The sequence below is a fragment of the Rhinatrema bivittatum genome, chromosome 10 (assembly GCF_901001135.1).
Source record: "Rhinatrema bivittatum chromosome 10, aRhiBiv1.1, whole genome shotgun sequence".
NCBI lineage: Eukaryota > Metazoa > Chordata > Amphibia > Gymnophiona > Rhinatrematidae > Rhinatrema > Rhinatrema bivittatum.
The window spans coordinates 8,318,622-8,337,229 of NC_042624.1; positions in this window are offsets into that span (position 1 = coordinate 8,318,622).

An 18,608-nucleotide genomic window follows, 5' to 3' on the forward strand; every position below is an offset into this window, starting at 1 on the left:
CTGGAGTTCTGCATCATGAGATATCCATATGTTTTGCCTTCCTCAGTAAATCAGATCATTCTGGGTCTACCTTGGTTGAGACTACATCAACCTAGAATAGACTAGGAGACACTACAGTTGGTCAGTTGGAGTTCCAAATGTCATAGCAACTGTTTGCTTCCTGTAAAATCTCTTCCTTATAATCTCTTCTGTGTGAAATCCACTCTTTCCAGATTGCCAATCCAATACACGGACTTCACTGATTGTCTTTCTCCCAGGGAAAATCCCCCTCCCACCTGAGGAAGAGTGTACGTGCTTTCAGGAGATGAGACGGAGGCCATGAGCCAATATATCCAAGAGAATCTGGCCCACAGATTTATCAGGCCATCTTCTTCTCTGGCAGGGGCAGGGTTCTTTTTTGTTAAGAAAAAGGATAGTTCACTACGACCATGCATTGTCTATCGAGGTCTAAATGCCATCACTCAGAAAAATCGATAACCAATCCCCCTCATTACCTAGAAATTTGATTGACATAAAGGTGCACAGATTTTTACTAAGTTGGACCTTTGAGGAGCTTATAATCTTGAACAAATCAGAGAAGGGGATGAGTAGAAAGTGGACATTATGAATACTTGGTAATGCCTTTTGAATTATGTAATGCACCAGCAGGTTTTCAGGCTATGGTAAATGATATATTTTGGGATCATCTGTACTCTCACGTCCTTGTTTATTTGGATGACATTCTTATTTTTTCCAAATCCATGGACCAACATCATCTTAATGTATGACAGGTCCTCCAACGCCTTTGTGAAAATAAACTATTCGCAAAACTAGAGAAATGTATAAGAACATAAGAAATTGCCATGCTGGGTCAGACCAAGGGTCCATCAAGCCCAGCATCCTGTTTCCAACAGAGGCCAAATCAGGACACCAAGAACCTGGCAATTACCCAAACACTAAGAAGATCCCATGCTACTGATGCAATTAATAGCAGTGGCTATTCCCTAATTAAACTTGATTAATAGCAGATAATGGACTTCTCCTCTAAGAACTTATCCAAACCTTTTTTGAACCCAGCTACACTAACTGCATTAACCACATCCTCTGGCAACAAATTCCAGAGCTTAATTGTGCGTTGAGTGAAAAAGAATTTTCTCCAATTAGTTTCACAAAGAGGAACTACCCTTCTTAGGCTACATTATTTCTCGGGCCGGTCTGCGGATGGATCCAGAGAAGCTTAAGGCAATCCTAGGCTGGCCCCAACCAGTAGGATTAAAAGCCTTACAACGATTCTTGGGCTTCTTGAACTACTACTGACAATTCATTCCTGATTACTAAATATTAGTGGCATCTCTCATGGCGATGACAAAAAAAGAGGCCAATGTCCGTAATTGGGACCCAGAGGCCATTCAAGCCTTCCAATGATTAAAGGAGGAATTTATAAAGGATACATGTGTGCAATATCCAGATCCTGCAAGACCATTATTTATTGAAGTGGACGCCTCTGCGCTGGGGGTTGGAGCAATCCTTTTACAACAATCAGAGAAAAGGAATGTTGTCACCTGTGCTTATTTTTCTATAACATTCTCTTCAACAGAAAAGAATTATGCCTTTGGGGATCGGGAACTTCTGGCTATTAAGTTAGCACTAGAGCAGTGGTAACACCTGTTAGAGGGGGCAAAATACACCAGCACTATCTATATGGATCATAAGAATTTGGCATACCTCTCACAACGTACAACACCTGAATCCACAACAAGCCCTCTTCCTGGGCTAACTTCAGCACCGACATTAGCCCGTCTCTTGATTCAATACATCTTTTGAATTCACAGACTTCCCCAACATATCCTTTCAGAAAGAGGAGTGTAGTTCACAGTTTGCTATTGGAAGAACCTATGCAAAAAATTTGGAAAACAACTTGATTTTTCTTCGGCTTACCACCCACAGACCAATGGTCTGGCAGAACGGACTAATCAGTCACTTAAGACATTCCTGCACTGTTATGTGAACCGACAACAAGATGACTGGTCCTAGCTACTTCCATGGGTAGAGATCTGTCATAACAATCACTGTATGCAGGCCACCAGATCCTCGCCCTTTTATTTGGTCTTTGGACGGCATCCTCGGATACTGCTACCTGTTGCTACATCCTCACCTTGCCCTGCTGTGGATTTGGCCACCCAAAACCAGAGGAATTTGTGGAGAAATACTCATGCCCTCTTACAGCAGGCTGCAATCACAGCAAAGAGAAAGGCAGATAAAAAGTGAAGACCAGCTCCTTAGCTCCATCCTGGAGATCTAGTCTGGTTGAGCACCCACAATCTTAGATTACGCATGCCTTCCTTGAAATTTGCTCCTTGCTTCGTGAAACTATTCCCAGTCGATAAACAGATCAGGGAAGTCACCTATAAGATGCTATTACCTCCAACACCTCGCATCCACGATGTGTTTCATATATCCCTCCTGAAACCAGCAATTTTGTCTTGGCCTTCTAGAAAACTTAAACAAGCATCACCAGTCATAGTGGAGGAGGACACACAAAATGAAGTTGATGAAATTTTGGACGTCAGACGAAAAGGACAAACACTTCAATATTTAATATCCTGGAAGAACTATGGTCCAGAGGAGAACTCCTGGGAACCAGCCAAGAACATTCAAGCTCCCCAATTAATCCACAAATTTCATTTACAATTTCCTCTCAAACCCAGACCTCAGAAGCAGTGGAGAGCCCCTTGCGGAGGGGGTATTGTTAGGGCTCGGATCTATACCTTGGTCCTGCTGCTCGCTTCCCAGCATATGGTTCATCTTCGGTGTGGCTGCATGCCATGATGCGGTGTATGAATCAGCGTGGCCACACTACACCCCTCATGTTGGTGTTACTCCCAACAGCCCCCGCGCTAGCGCAGGAAAATAAGACAATTAGTTTGGCAGTCCAGCACAAGCCCTAGCCTTGGAAACAGGCTTGCTTGGGCTGGTGCTGCTTCCCTGCGATTCCCCATTTTTCTGTTTAAGACTCATAATTCTTTGGACTCTGCCTTGCCTGCTACCTACCTTTGGACTTGGTCTCTGGATTCTGCTTTGCCCGCTGCCTGCCTTTAGACTCAGACTGCCTTGGATTCTGCCTTGCCTGATGCCTGCCTTTGGACTTGGTCTCTGGATTCTGCTGTGCCCGTTACCTGCCTTTGAACTTGGTCTGCCTTGGATTCTGCTGTACCCACTGCCTGCCTTCAGACTCGGACCATCTCTGGATTCTGGTTACCTGCTGCCCACCCCAGACTTGAATTGGATTTTGAGCACAGGTAAGGCTGTTACACTGCTAGTGGGTCCACAGAACCTAACATTATCCAATTCTTCCATACAAGAGCTGGAAACTTTGCAAATTTCATGTGCAAAAATGTACCAAAGTAAAAGAGGTGCTACCCAATACTGCTCCCTTAAATGTCATAGCACACCAGCTAAATTATATTCTTCAAATCTAGGAATGCTCAGTCTGTCCGCTCTCCAACCACCCAGCAGATGTCGGATATACCAGTTCCAGAGATGGTTTTCAAGAGTGATGAGTCAGTTGACCTGAACCAAATCACTGTGAACCTGGTAGATGTAGTAGACCAGATTGACAAACTAAAGAGTAGCAAATCACCTGGACCAGATGGTATGCATCCTAAGGTACTGAAGGAACTCAAAAATGAAATTTCTGATCTATTAGTTAAAATATGTAACCTATCATTAAAATCATCCACTGTACCTGAAGACTGGAGTGTGGCTAATGTAACCCCAATATTTAAAAAGGGCAAAGGTTTGTACCCTTAGTAAGATTACGGCGCACCGTCAGAAACAAATAGGGGCCTTTCAGCGTACCTGGTCTTTATACCTAACATGGCAACAACAACAGAAGAAGATATGATTTCCTTTTATGTTTGATTTTCTCTTATGTTATTTGTTCATACTACCTTTGCAGGAGCTCCCAGGGATGGTAGGGGAGAAGGGTGGGGGGTGAGGGGAACAGAAGGGGGGGGGATATGTTTACACAATAACTGAGAAAAGCAGAGAATCTGTTGTAAGTCTTTATTGCATCTATTCTACTGTCAATTTTGTTATTGTACATGCTTCACAGATGCTGTATGGTTTTGTATTGTCGGTATTATCTTTCTCTAATAAACCTTAAATTTCAAAAAAAAAAAAAGGGCTCCAGGAAACTATAGCTCAGTGAGCCTGACTTCAGTGCTGGGAAAAAGAGTGGAAACTATTCTAAAGATCAAAATCGTAGAGCATATAGAAAGATATGATTTAATGGAACACAGTCAATGTGGATTTACCCAAGGTAAATCTTACCTAACAAATCTGCTTCATTTTTTTGAAGGGGTTAATAAACATGTGGATAAAAGTGAACTGGTAGATGTAGTGTATTTCGATTTCAGAAAGCATTTGCCAAAGTCCCTCATGAGAGGCTTCTAAGACAACTAAAAAGTCATGGGATAGGAAGGTCCTGCCGTCAGCAGGCAGAGAGTCGTGGCAGCAGAAGCTGAGTCCGAGAGGCAATCCAGATTGAGCCGCGGCAGGCAAACAGAGTATCCAAGGCAGTCCAAGTCTGGATAGGGGCAGGCAAGCAGAATATCTGAGGCAATCTGATTGACGGCAGGAGGCAGGCAAACAGAGTATCCAAGGCAGTCCGAGTCTGAGCAGGTGGCAGGCAAGCAGAATATCCAAGGCAATCTGAGTCAGGGCAGGACGCAGCTTGATGATGTCCAAGCCATGTGCCGCCAAGAATTCACGCCGTGGGCCCTTTAACTGGAACACCGCTTCCTGCATGTGCACCTAGAGGGAACTGTGGAAGAGCATCTTAGATGTGGCGTTGTGGCATTCATCGGTCGGGTGCGTCTTCTGGGAACTGGCATCGGCTAGCCTGTCAGGGGGGCTGGCCCACTACGGAGGGCCAACCATGATGGGTTACATATTGTGGATAATATATTGAAATCCTCTGCTCAATACACGGTAGTGGTCAAAAAAGCAAATAGAATGTTAGGAATGATCTGAAAAAGAATGGAGAATAGAGAGCAAGATGGCCGCTATTTGAGTAAGATGTGCAGAGGGCTCTCTCCACTTGCTTCTGAAATTTTTTCCTAAGGAATACATACAATGCCTTATTCTAAACGCAAGGTGAAATTGAGGGAGTTATCTACATCTACTCCCCTGCCGATGCCAGCACAGCCGTGGATAGAAACCTTCTTCCCGCCGACATCAGAAGAAATGTTGGAGGACAGGGCCGCTTTAGACATCGACACAGGGCAGGTGTTGACGTTTTTGGCTGAAATAATCTCTCTTAGCCCCGGCGCACCGAGCACTCCCTCCCCACCTCAACTTTCGAAGAGGACTACCGCGCAAGCAGGCTGCAGAGAAGGTGAAGCAATAAATGCACATATTGGGAGGCAAGCTGATATGGAACCAGGCAAAACTGATTTTTTACCATTAAGAAGGCCTACCTCTGATTTTGTAGCAGTGAGCCTTGCTAAAGGAGAAGGAGTACTTAATTCTGGGAGGAGGGTAGTGACTCAAACAGGAGCGGGAGAAGTGCAATCCAAGATTCACGGCCTGACTCCTCTGATCAGGCCACCAAAGATTACTTTGGAATCATTGTGGTCAGCTATAAAATCACTGGAAACAGTGGTATTGTAGTTAACTGAGATTACTTTAGCTTCCAATCAGTGTCTTGAAAAATTTTGAAAATAAAATATATTCAGTAAATACTAAAGTGACACAGTTGGAAACATGTGTGGATAAAGTGGAGTCTCTCCAGCACAATTTTCTCCGTTCAGAAGCCCTGAACTTTAAAAAATTGGAAAATCTTGAAAATACAGTGAAGTTACTACTTGCGAATTCTTAATTCTCCTTATCTGAAATTAATCTCTGCCTTTGAGATGTTTAGAAATTACTTAATTCAACTTCTGAAAATTTCCACTGAAGCGATGCCTGTAGTAGCCAGGATATATTATATGCCATTAAAGGGAGAAAATATAAGGAAAGATCAACCTGAAAATTCAATAAATCTGACAGAACTTTTGGAATCTTCAATGGATGCTACAATTACAACTAGAGCAAACTTTTGGTGTCCTTTGCGTTACCATCCGATTGGGTCATGGTGTTGCGCTTATTTATGTGTAATCGTATGACACAATATCATGGAGGAAAATTTGGATATTTCCAGTTTTATCAAAAATCTCTCAGGAGAGAAGAAAGAAATTCTTATCTATGCGTTCAGTGGTGTTGGCAAGGGGAGCCACTTTTCTTTTGAAATATCCCTGTAAATGTGTCTTGAATTATTTAAATTCTAAGTATGTTTTTCTAGATCCACAGCAATTACGTTTGTTCTTGGATACACATTCCTAAGTTGATCCTGTTTAGAGGCTCCTTACAGAGAGGTAATAGATTCTGATGGCTCAAACTTAGGGGGTCATTTTCAAAGGTTTATCGCGTGCTGGGGTTGGAGTCGGGGCAGAGTCGGGGTGGTGAGGGGAGGAGTCGGGGCTGCGAGGAGGTGGACTCGGCGTTGTCTTCATTGGCGGCAATGAGCTTAGTAACGTTATTGCCGCCAGTAGAGTGCCAAAAAGCACCATCTTTCACGGTGGCGCTATTGGGTGCAAACGCTGGCAGCGAAAGCACCGCATTAGTGCGAAGGCTGCCGGCTTTCGCAGACCCACCCCCTTAACCCCCCCACCCCCCTGTTTTCACTGGATTCACCATTCTGCGATAGAATGGCGAATCCAGGCCTTTGTTTGAGAATTGTTTGTATTGCCTTAGTAGCTGCTGAATTGTTCTTGCTTTCCCTATTTCCTTAAATGTATTAGTAGATAATGTAAGATTAATGCATAAAAAAATTCTTTTTTTGTTAATAATGATTTCATTGTTATTTCTAAGTACCATAACAGAAATCAGTATGTTGTAATATTTAAAAATTAAAAATTAAAAAAAAAAAAAAGAATGGAGAATAAAGCAGAAAATATCATGTAGCCTCTATATCAAGACATGGTGTGATCGCACTTTAAGTATTGTGTGCAATTCTGGTCACCCCATCTGAAGAAAGACTTAGCAGAACTAGAAAAGATACAGAGGAGGATGACAAACATGATAAAGTAGATGAAATCTTCTTCTATGGTCAGAGGCTACGTTAAGCTATTGCTTTTTAGCTTGGAAAAGAGACGGCTGAGAGGGGACATGACAGAAATTTATAAATGGGGTGAAAGAGGTAAGTGAAGGATGGTTATTTGCCCTTTCAAATAATACTAAAACAAGCAGATACTCCATGAAACTAAGAGCCAGAAAATTCAAAACAGATCATAGAAAATACTTTTTTTATTCTGCGTACTGTCAAGCTGTGCAATCTGTTGCCAGAGGATATGATCAAGTCGATTAGCATAGTGGGGGGTTAAACGTGGTTTGAACAAGTTCCTAGAGGAAATGTCCATAAACCATTATTAGACAGGTAGACTGAAGAAAGCTATCCCTGGGAGTGAGTAATAGGAATTAGATCTACCTGATGGGATCTGTCAGGTACTTGCAACCTGGATTAGCCACTGCCGGAGACAGGATGCTGGGCTCCGTGAACCCTAGTCTGACCCAGCATGAAATAGTGTTCTTTTGTTCTGGAACACAAAAAATCATCCTCAACAAACTGTATGAAACAAGCTGCTACCTTTCAGTGGATCCGATAGACAATGACCTCTTGGTACTTTATAGCAAGAGCAAAAGCACTGAGCAGATTTGAAAGTTGCTGCCTAGTCATTTCACCAATCAAAGCGATAAACGCACTATGCTGTGACAGAATGGATAAGCCAACCAATGAAATAGCACGGCTTCCATTCATATTAAACCAGCAAAATATAGAAGCAAACTAAAGTCTCGGACAGATGATTGCAAATTAGGCAGGCTTAGTCACATCTCTATAACTCTTCCTACATGTGAATAAGTTGCCAGCAGATAGAGCGATACAGATATTTCGGTTCAAAATTAGAAAGATAAAGTTAAATGGTCACCAGTCATAGTCGCTCCCATTGCTGTGCCTTTAATCTGTTGGTAAAACAAAGCTCAGAGAATCAGAATGGGTCTTCTAACCAACAAATAAAAGGCATGGTTTTCTGTAGTTGGTGGGTGATATTCATTTGCACAAACCTGCATAATTTGCAATTGTTTGTCAGCGACTTAGGTCCGCGCCTGTGCTTTGTTGCCAGTAGGAAATATTCTGTTTATTCCATCAAACGCCTTAAACTAAATTAAGACGTCAATCTGGCGTGTCCATATTTGTTAAATGATTACTAGCCCTTTTTGTGAATTTGTGTGGAAATAGGGATTTGAAGAAGTGGATAATATTTCTTGAAAACATTTGCCTTGCACATTCTTTTGGAATTCTTCTGCTAAATTTATTTGGATGCTTTGCAAGAAAAAGAAAAAAAGATTGCTGGAGACTTGATCTGATTATATGGGCACTGCCTGTCAGAATTTCGGTTTCATGCAGTGACATCTGACCCTGTCTGGACAGTCTGTACAAAGTGGGGTTTCCTTTGTTTTTCTTTTAAATTATTTGCTTGAAAGTGCAATCTTTTTTTTTTTTTGTTTAAGCTTCTCATTGTTACAGTGAAGTCGACATTTTTATGAAACATAAAATTGGGTCTTATGTGGCCTGGGATATGTCTTATTGATGGTGATGGTGTTTTACATGAGCTAAACTGGAAACTCTTCTCAGACAAACAACTCACTGCACCATCATACACTCACTTAGTCTAAAGAGCATCATCACATTATCCTAGCTTCAGTTTTCAGGAAAAGTAATCATCCACCCACCAAAACAGGAATTCCAGAAATGCCAGGACAGAACCGGAAAGGCACATTAGTAGGGTGGATACCACCCCAACGCACTCATTATTCACAACCTGAACGTCACTTTCAGACCACATCTCACTGTCTCTAAATAGCTGCGAATTAATCAAACCATGTGGGCACATTTAAACCTTGATTTTCACATTTGAGTGCATGGTAGCGCACAGAAAAAGGCTCGAATGAGCGTGGGTTTAAAACTTGTATTCAATAACACCCCAGCAGGACTCCCAGTTCATCTAACTGGACATCCATTCAGCTTTTCTAAGTATCTGAAACATTTTGCAAAAGCTGAAAAGAATTGAACGAATGCATTAGGAAAGGTAAGTGAATGGGTTTAGCACTAGGCAGGCATTGTTTCATATATTTCAAACTAAACAGAACATAGTAACATTAGTAAATGACAGCAGAAAATGAGGCCAATGGACCATTCATTCTGCTCAGCAAGGTTGTAACTGCTGCTCTGCGCATGTCACCCCAGGGCTTAATTAGCAACCTTGAACTCCTTGGAGTTTTCCCCAAGCCTTTTTGAATTCAGGTACCAGTTGGTTTTTTTCTCCACCATCTCCATGCCAAACATCCACCACCTTTTCCATGAAAACAAATATTGTGACTTCCACTAATTCAACCATTTGCAGTGGTTACGAATAATGCATCAGTGTGACATTCAAAAAATGTATTCAGTTGAAACAGTTTTTTTTAACTGCGTAAATGTTACCAGTTAAAAATGCCACCTCCCTCTTCCCAGCCAGTTACAATTTGTCTGCCCAAAATTGCTCTGCGCACAGATATAGCCAGATAAAAAAAAGAGCCAGACTAGAGCACACCACCGATCGGGGTTTCAGATTTAGCTGGGTAAGGTGATATTCGTGCTAGCTGGCTACGTTTGTCCTCCTATGTTTGGCCGCAGTAATGGTTGCCTTATATCGTACCATACAAGTATTTGTGTGGTTAGATTTCACCAGCTAAACAGCTGCAACTTTGGCTGGTTAACTGCAATTGAATATCTGAACAATGTTAACCAGTTTAAATGAATTGGTTAACTTCCCTGCTTAGTGGACCTTTGAATATCTACCCAGTTGCAATCATTTGCCCATGCTTATTTTAAATACATAAATAAGTCTGAGTGAAAGATGTCGCCAGCAGGGGGTGTCAGGTAGCCAGCTGAGAAACTCAAGGCTCGAACAAAGAAAGCTGATTTTATAATGTCATTGACTGGTCCTCGTTTGTTTTATTCAACCACTGAAGAAATATTTCAGTGTCCGGTTATGTAAATCTTACAGCCTAGAGACTGACTTCACCTTATGGATAATGTTTATTTTGGCATCTGTAAACAAAAGCCTTTGAAATAAAAAAAAAATCCCCACCAGTCAAACATCTAAATCCAAGTGCAGGAGCTGACTCAGTGTCTGAATGGTAGGACATAGCAGGAAACCAGGGACTGACTCCCAGACCTAGCACCTGTACCTCGGGCCGTGGCTGAGGATGTCACAGCTCAAGTGAGGAAGAAAGGAAGTTACAGCCAGGGCATTACACCGACACCTCACGGCCAGACTGGGGGTGCAAGCATATCGGGCTACAAGACCAGTACTGGGGAATAAAACATGGAAAAACCCCCAGATACCTTCTAGGTCAGTTCCAAACAAGCTAGGAGCCCAAACAGATATAGCTATAGGTACAGTATCTATACATATGTATTTTTTATACAGCATGAACTTAGGACGTCTTCACAAATTTCAGCTGCCACAGGACTCCACGGTAAGATCTCAGCAACTGCGGAGTATTCTAGGGGAGCTCCCCTCTGGCAAGATCAGGCACAAGTTCATTTTTTAACCGCAGATGAGTCGCTTGCGCAGCTTGGAAGCTGAGATAAATTATGAGACTTCCAACAGATCTGATCCTGCTTTTTTTGAGTCCTCGTGATCCTCTCGTGGGTTCTTTCAGAAAGAAGGCCTAGGAGCAGAGCGACTGGTTTACTCCTGCACGTGAGAAACGTACAATGCCACTGCCTCCTGCACCAGGGAAGCAGCCCAAAGCACAGATAAATAATTACACAACAGACCTAAGGGCTCACAGCCACTGAAAGACTCATCCTTTACACCTACTATAGCTGTCACTGGAGATATAATCAAGGCACAAACCCCCTGTTCCAACTCTACTGCTGAACAAATAGAAGTTACTGTTCATTATAGATAAAGGATAGGTAGAGGTGTAGGTTAAGATCGCTCACACATGATCCTAAACTTGAATAATGCACTGTACATGTGGGCATATGTAAATATAGAGAATGCAAATTGCCTAAGCTCACCCTCCCTTTATTGCATGAACTTTGTCAGATCTTGTGACCTAGAAATTATCCAGAAGTAATTTACCAAACATGCGATGCATATGTAGCCCCTGGGCAATCTCGTGTGCCCCAGTGAACGGAGAAGCCCGGTGCTGAAGACCCCTTTGGAAGTGCAAATGCTTTTGTGTTTTTTGGAGAGAAAGAAGTGAAAGGAAGGAGTGAGAGTAGAAAGAGGAGCGGCTGTAGCAGGAACACCAGCAGACCAGCAGGGTTTGAATGATTCCCAGCTGGGCAAATCCTATTTGCTCCTGGAGGGGTTCATGTAGAACAAATAAATGAAATCTCCATGCAAGAGGATTTCTCATGAATCAACTGCCAAAAGGGTGGGCAAGTGGCTGTTTTTCCTAGCAAAGGCATAAAGGTGAGCAACAGCTGAACTCCAAGCAGGGAGCGGAAGCAAAGAAAAGTTTAGATTGTTTAAAAGGGAGCGTAAAGGGTGGGGGCTCAATCATGCTGAATTGTACCTCTTGCTTCTGTTGGACAAATGGACGTTGGATATAGCCAGTGCCCAAGTGTGTCCTCTTCAATCTGCAGACCATTGGCTCCACTGTTCCGTGCAAGTTATTGAGAAACTGCATTCAGTGACTGCAGCTTGCATAAAAACTAAAGTCACATTGGAAGCATGGTATGAAATTATTCTATGGTCTAATAGAGAGGATAAATGCTGCTACAAGTCCTTTTCACTCATGGCCTGCTGCCCCAGCTGCTTGACCTCACATTATAAGAACCTAAACCATGCAGGAGTCTCTCATCCGCGTGATCTGTTACACTGCTGCTCGTTTTTGTGGGATTTCAGTATCTCTGCTTCTCCAATTTGTATTTTACCATTGGAGAAGCATCATTGCACATAGATATGGGTTAATGTAACCATTTTTCTGCACTTGACACCTAAAATGTGTAGTAGTTTGCTTATCCATATTCCTAACTGCAAGTGAGAGATGCAACCAGAAGAGGGTGATGTACAGCCAGTCAAGATCATCCTGATTTTCAGAGAATTGACTTTGCTGGGCTAGCATGCTGATTGAGAGTCATTCCATCACAAAAAGTAAATATGTCAGTGTCCTGCTGAGTAAACCTGTCAACTTAAAGACCTGTTAGCTCAAGAAATTATCATTTTATAGAAGCTTTCATAGGCCAATGCAATAAAGTGCGCTCAACCTAGTGCACAGGTGCATGCGCGGTTGGACGCGCATTTTGGATGTACTAGACTAGCACCCAATGCAATAAAGAGATTAACACATCCAAAATGCATGCCTAAAGAAATGCATAGTTGAGAGTGCTCATCACATGTAAATTCCATGTAGATGAGGCCATTACTCCCCAATGCAAAATAATCGCTGGGCACCCAACACGCACTTTTTAACGCGGAAAATTTAACTCCAGCTCCGGAGCTGGAACATAGTGTTCTGTGTGCTTCCTACCTTTCTTCGTATACATCTACTGCTTGCAGTGATTAAGAATAAAGGTATAACGTAAAGGCTTGATGAAAAAAAAATTCTGGACACATAATATACTCGCACAATAGGCACGCTCCAGGGCGTCTTTAGCCCTCGCTATTGAGCATTTATATTGGGCATCCAGAAATCAACCTGAAGCAGGATAAAACAGACGCTCGTATTGAGCAATGCAGGAAGTCTGGATGGGCAGACTGGACAGGCCATATGCTATCATGCTCTATGTTTCTATTAGTCCAGAAGTTATCAACTTTGGCCCTCAAGAGTTATAAAATCTCTGTTTTTTCAGAGTATCAAATATATAAAATATATATATATATATATATAAAATATAACCTTGTTCAAGACCACCGGAAAATCTTTCTAAACCATCCTCCGAGGCTCATGTAGCAAAACACTTGACGCTGCTCACCTTGCCACACACATTTCTGTGCACAAGACTCACGATTTAACGGAGATGTGCAGGGTGAAATTTTCTTTCCTTTTTTTTAAATTCTGTTTTGTTTTAGCACAAACTACGTCGAAATGGTGCATGCTACAAGTTTCCTGCACTATGTTATTTTAGCACGCACTATTTTGAAAGTTAGTGTGTGCAGTTTCATTTTTTTAGTGCATGCTAAAATGAAACGGGCAGGAATGAAAATGCACATCTCTGACATTTAATAAAGATTTCAGCGCACAAACAATGAGTGCAGAAAGGTTAGTAAACATCGTGCGCTCAAAAGCTACCCCCCTGTAAATCCCATTACTCCCCACTGCAGGGAGCTTCGCTAAAGCCCAGGAGGCTTAACATGGTTTTCAGGGGCAGAGGTGGCGTCGAGTTAATTCCCATTTCTGTGCTGTGCCTGCATGGCAGTTTGTAGCTGCTTCTTTGTGTGCCGTGCCAGCAGTTTTTCATTGGGGCTCACATACCTCTTAGATTTGGATTTCAGATTTAATTACTGGCCTTTTCCTAATCTCAGCTCAAGGCAAGTTGCAGTTCATAGACTCTAGTTATTTCCCTGCCTAAGAGGACGTTCGCTGCAGAGTGAAGTGACTCGTGCAAGGTCATGAGGAGAAGGTCTGTGGGAGAAGCAGGAGTCAAACCCCCTGCCTTTTCTGGTTCTCAGCCTGCTGTCTACTGAAGCTTCTCCTCCACTTCCCTTAGGGGTGAACAAAAGAAGCGATGCTAAAGAAGAAAGAGCAAGGGGAGACATAGCTGGGACAAACCTTATACCCTTGCATCGCAGCCCCACCCTCTCCACTCACACGGTTAGAACTATGCATTCCTAATAACAGATTTTACCTGAAAAAGAATATTCAAAGCACAGTCTTCTGAGATAAAAACAAATATCAACATGCATATTATATTTGCATGCACTGCTATGGTGCCCACCAGAAAACCCTACAAAAAAGGACACTCAAAACCCGTATGCCATTAGGACTACTGTAGCACCTGTTGGGTGTGGGCTTGACCCTCAGAAAGCTATAGGAAAATTACAATTAAAATAGAATAAGCCTTCCGTACCAAAACAGCACTAACTGCCAGCACTTAAAAAGTAAGAACCCTATCAATGAGAAGGCAGCACTGCAAATATTACACTAAGCCCTAAAACACCAATACACCTCCTATTAGGAAAACATAGCAAACCAAGCTGCTACAGATCCCTAAATGCTACCTCTCCTTGCACACATATGCAGAACTCAAGCAGACCCTCACCAAATACAGAAAAAAGAAACCATAAAGTATAAATAGAAACATGCAGGGAAAAACGGAATTGTAAACCACAAGTCAGACTCTGTATGCAGTGCAACAATGGAAAAACAGAACCATCACCAATCCTCAGCCATTAAACAATAAAATCAAGAAATATAATAAAATACATTAATCATAACAGTAAAAACATACGAATAAAAATAATTTTTTCAAAACAGCTGAGGAATGGAAGATCCAATAATTAAAAATTCATAAAATTTGTTTTAAATTGCCCAAAAACCAATAAAATATTTCAAAACAGCAGACACAGCAAATAATATCCAAAAATTAAAACTAACTAATAAAGATAAGGATTCCTGCTCTCCATATCTGGGAATTTTTTATTTCCAGTCACTCTGGGATTGTCGTAGATTAGTGGGAGAGGGATGCACAAGCTTTCTCCTCCCTCTCTCATAGATAAAAATATATATATCTATACATACACACAAACACACAAACATATGTTCTGTCGCATGCACATGCTCCCTTTCACATACACACATGCTCCCTCTTACGTACACACACACACTCACAAGATCTCTCTCTCACACCTACATGCTCTGACACATACATATGCTCTCACACATGCTCCCTTTTTCACATGCACATGCTCAGGCACACATATACAGTCTTTCTCTCACACACCACATGCATGCTGACAAACACTCACACGATCCCTCTCACACACACGTGCTCAGACACACACACAAAGAGAAGTGGCAGGCCTGGACTCCTAACCATTCAGACAACATCTTATGCTTGGATACTACAACCTTTCCTGATATAAACTGCAGAATGTATTGCTTGATAAGAAATATTTAGACCTCTTACTCCATCAACCCTAGAGCTTGGTCTCTTCATTGGTCCCAATGCTCCCTTTCATAAACACATTCTCACACACACACAAACACACAAACACACACACATACAAACACACATACCCTCTCACACATACATGTTCCCTTTCACACTTATATACTCAGACACACACATGCTGGGATACTCACACACAGGTTCCCTCCTGCTCATAAACACACAAATCGGCTCCCTCTCTCTACTACACACGTGTCCTCCTTTTCTTCACTTCTGCCACGGGGAAGCTTGGGAATCACTTCACAGCCTTTTTTTCTTCTAGCTGCTTGGCAGGTTGGGAGCTTGGGTGATTCCACAGCTCCTTGCACTCAGCCACGTTCTCCACGACAAACTTCAAAACCAAAGGGTCTCTGGAGACCCCATGTCCCATCCCAAAATGCCCCTACACACACACCTGCTAGCCCTGCAGGTGGCCGAAGTTTCCCTTGAAAGGTAATACATGTAAAGAAAAAAACCCCCCATTCATAATTCCTGCCATCAACTCAACCCTTTTGTTTAAAAATGGTACCCCTGGCTGCCAGCCCCTCCAACATCCACCAAGCTCATCCTCCCAATGCCCCCTCCAAACTTACCAAATTTACCTTGGTGGTCTAGTGGGGGCCCAGAGTGACTCTTCCACTCCCAGACCCAGTGGCAGCCAGTTTCCAAAATGGCGCCCTATCATGTGACAGGTAGCCCCTGTCACATGATAGGGGGAAAGGGCTGGGCGGCCCGCTTCCTCACCTGTTCTAGTTCTACTATCTTTTTTGCGATGGGATGAGCAGAACAGCACACAACAGGCAAGGTGCGGTTGAACCATAGATCAATAATGAGAGAGGCAATTTGTAATTATCTGTTTTATTTGCCATTCCCTTTCAGATTATTCCTAACATTCTATTTGTTTTTTGTTTTTTTTTTACGTCTTCCACATACTGAGCTGAGCATTTCAATGTATTGTCCACAAGGCCTTGAAAGTCCTTTTGCTGGGGGATAACTCCTAATACAGAACCCAGCAGTGTGTACCTGGGGTTGGGATTATTTGTCCCTATTTACATCACTTTCATCTAAATTGCATCTGCCAGTGGTACACCCAGTCTCCTATCCTCACAAGGTCCCTCTGAGAACTTTACAATCCACTGCTATTTTAACAACTTTGAATAATTTTGTGTCGTCTACACTTGCTTCCTTTCCAGAAAATGTGATGGATATATGAAACAGCACAGGTCCCAGTACTGATCCCTGAGACGTGCCACTTATAACCTTTCTCCGTTTGGAAAACTGACCATTCAGTCCTACTCTCTATTTTCAGCCTTTTAACCAGTTACCAATCCACCCATGATTTTGTAATTTCCTAAAGAGTCTCCCATGGAGAACTTTGCCCAATGTCTTCTAAATACACTATATCAACCGGCTCACCTTTATCTCATGTTTATTTGCACCTTCAAAACAATGCTCAGTGCTTCAGCCACCTGACAGTTGCACGGGTGCCCTAATTTCAGTCACTGATCTCTTTTTAAATTGGTACAGAGCATACACGAAGCAACTTCCTACAGCACCGGTTACATTTTCAGTATTTGTTTCGGTCTATTAATGTCACCTGACTTCTAATTTACAAAATCTTGTATCACTAGGCCATGTCAAAGGCACCTGACACCAGGTTTTCACCTCCAGTCCAAGTTCAGAAATGTCCTCTTTCCTCTGAGCCTGGTATAAATAAGCCTTGATACTTCTGATGCGACGCCAACATTGCTCGCTGCTTCAACAGCAGGAGAAAAAGGGAATTGGGTTCAGACGGCAACCGGCAAGGGCCCCGGCTTTTACGGGCTGGGGAACTGATAAGCCCGGGGGTAACCTGCACCGAGCAGCGGTTATTGCCCTTAACAAAAGGGATGGGATTGCTACCCTCAACCAATAAGCCTTGAGGCTTTTGATGCAACTTGCAACATCGCTCTGCTTCGAAGAAGAGGGGGCGGGAGGTGGAAGGTAAGAGGAATTTGGATTCAGAGACAACCAAGACTTCTTTTTAAAGTCTGAGGTACTGATGCGAGGACATTAAGGAAACAAAATCACAGGACAGCATCTACGGCCAAGTCCGTAAGCAAAGCCCGTCAGGCAGCACTGACTGATACAGGGGGACAACCTGCCCGGCGCGGCAGATACTACCGGGGACTTGCTGGTCCCTTTCTACCGTCATTTCTATCCTTTGTCTGGGCAGCTTATGGGTATAAGAGCTGGGATCCTGAATCTAAATCCCAGGCTATCTGGCCTGGCAACATACGGCATTGGGAAAAGGGGAACTAGGTTCAGACAACCGACCCCAACTTTTATGGTCTGGGGAACTGATAAGCACGGGGGTAACCTGCACGGAGCAGCAGTTATTATCCCTAACCAATAAGCCTTGATGCTTTTGACACAACTGTAACACTGTTCTCCACTTTGACGGTGGGGAGATGAAGAGGAATTGGATTCAGATGACAACCCACACACAAACCAAGACTTCTTTTCACAGTCTGAGGTACTGATGCGCAGACATTAAGGGAAAAAGCACAGGACATCGTCTACGGCCAAGTCTGTAAGCAAAACATGTCAAGCAGCACTGTCTGGATTTTCAAGGAAGCTTATCCCCCAGTAAAACACGTTGCTAGCAGTAACATTTATGGGTTATCATAAGGCTTGGGGATAACTGGACTAAGCGGCAGTTGCTACCCTTAAGAGAATCGTGGGGGTAACCTGCATGGCGCGGCAGATACTACCATAAGAGGCCTGCTGGGCAGTCTGGATGGATCATTTGGTCTTTTTCTGCCACCATTACTATGTTACTAGTATGGAAGGCTTTCAGATTCACCCCGGTGATGACTTCCCACTGCCGAGGGAAATATTATTTATCTGATTTCATACCACAGGTGAAAGCCCGGCGGAATGAGTAGAGGCAAGCACTTGTTTGATAAGGTTTTGATAGTGCACCTGAACACCTGAAAAGTAATGTGCCAGAGTGAAAGGGAGAAAGTCATGCGCACACGCCACACACATGCACATATATATACACACACACACACATATACACACACACACGCACACATATATACACACACACACACATATATGCACACACACACACATATACACACACACACACATATACACACACAGACATATACACACACACGCATACACATATACATGCACACACACATACACATATGCACACACATATACACACGCACACACACACATATACACACACACACACACACACATATACACACACACATATACACACACACGCACACACACATATACACGCACACACACACACATGTACACACACACACACACACACATGTACACACGCACACACACACATCTACACATGCAC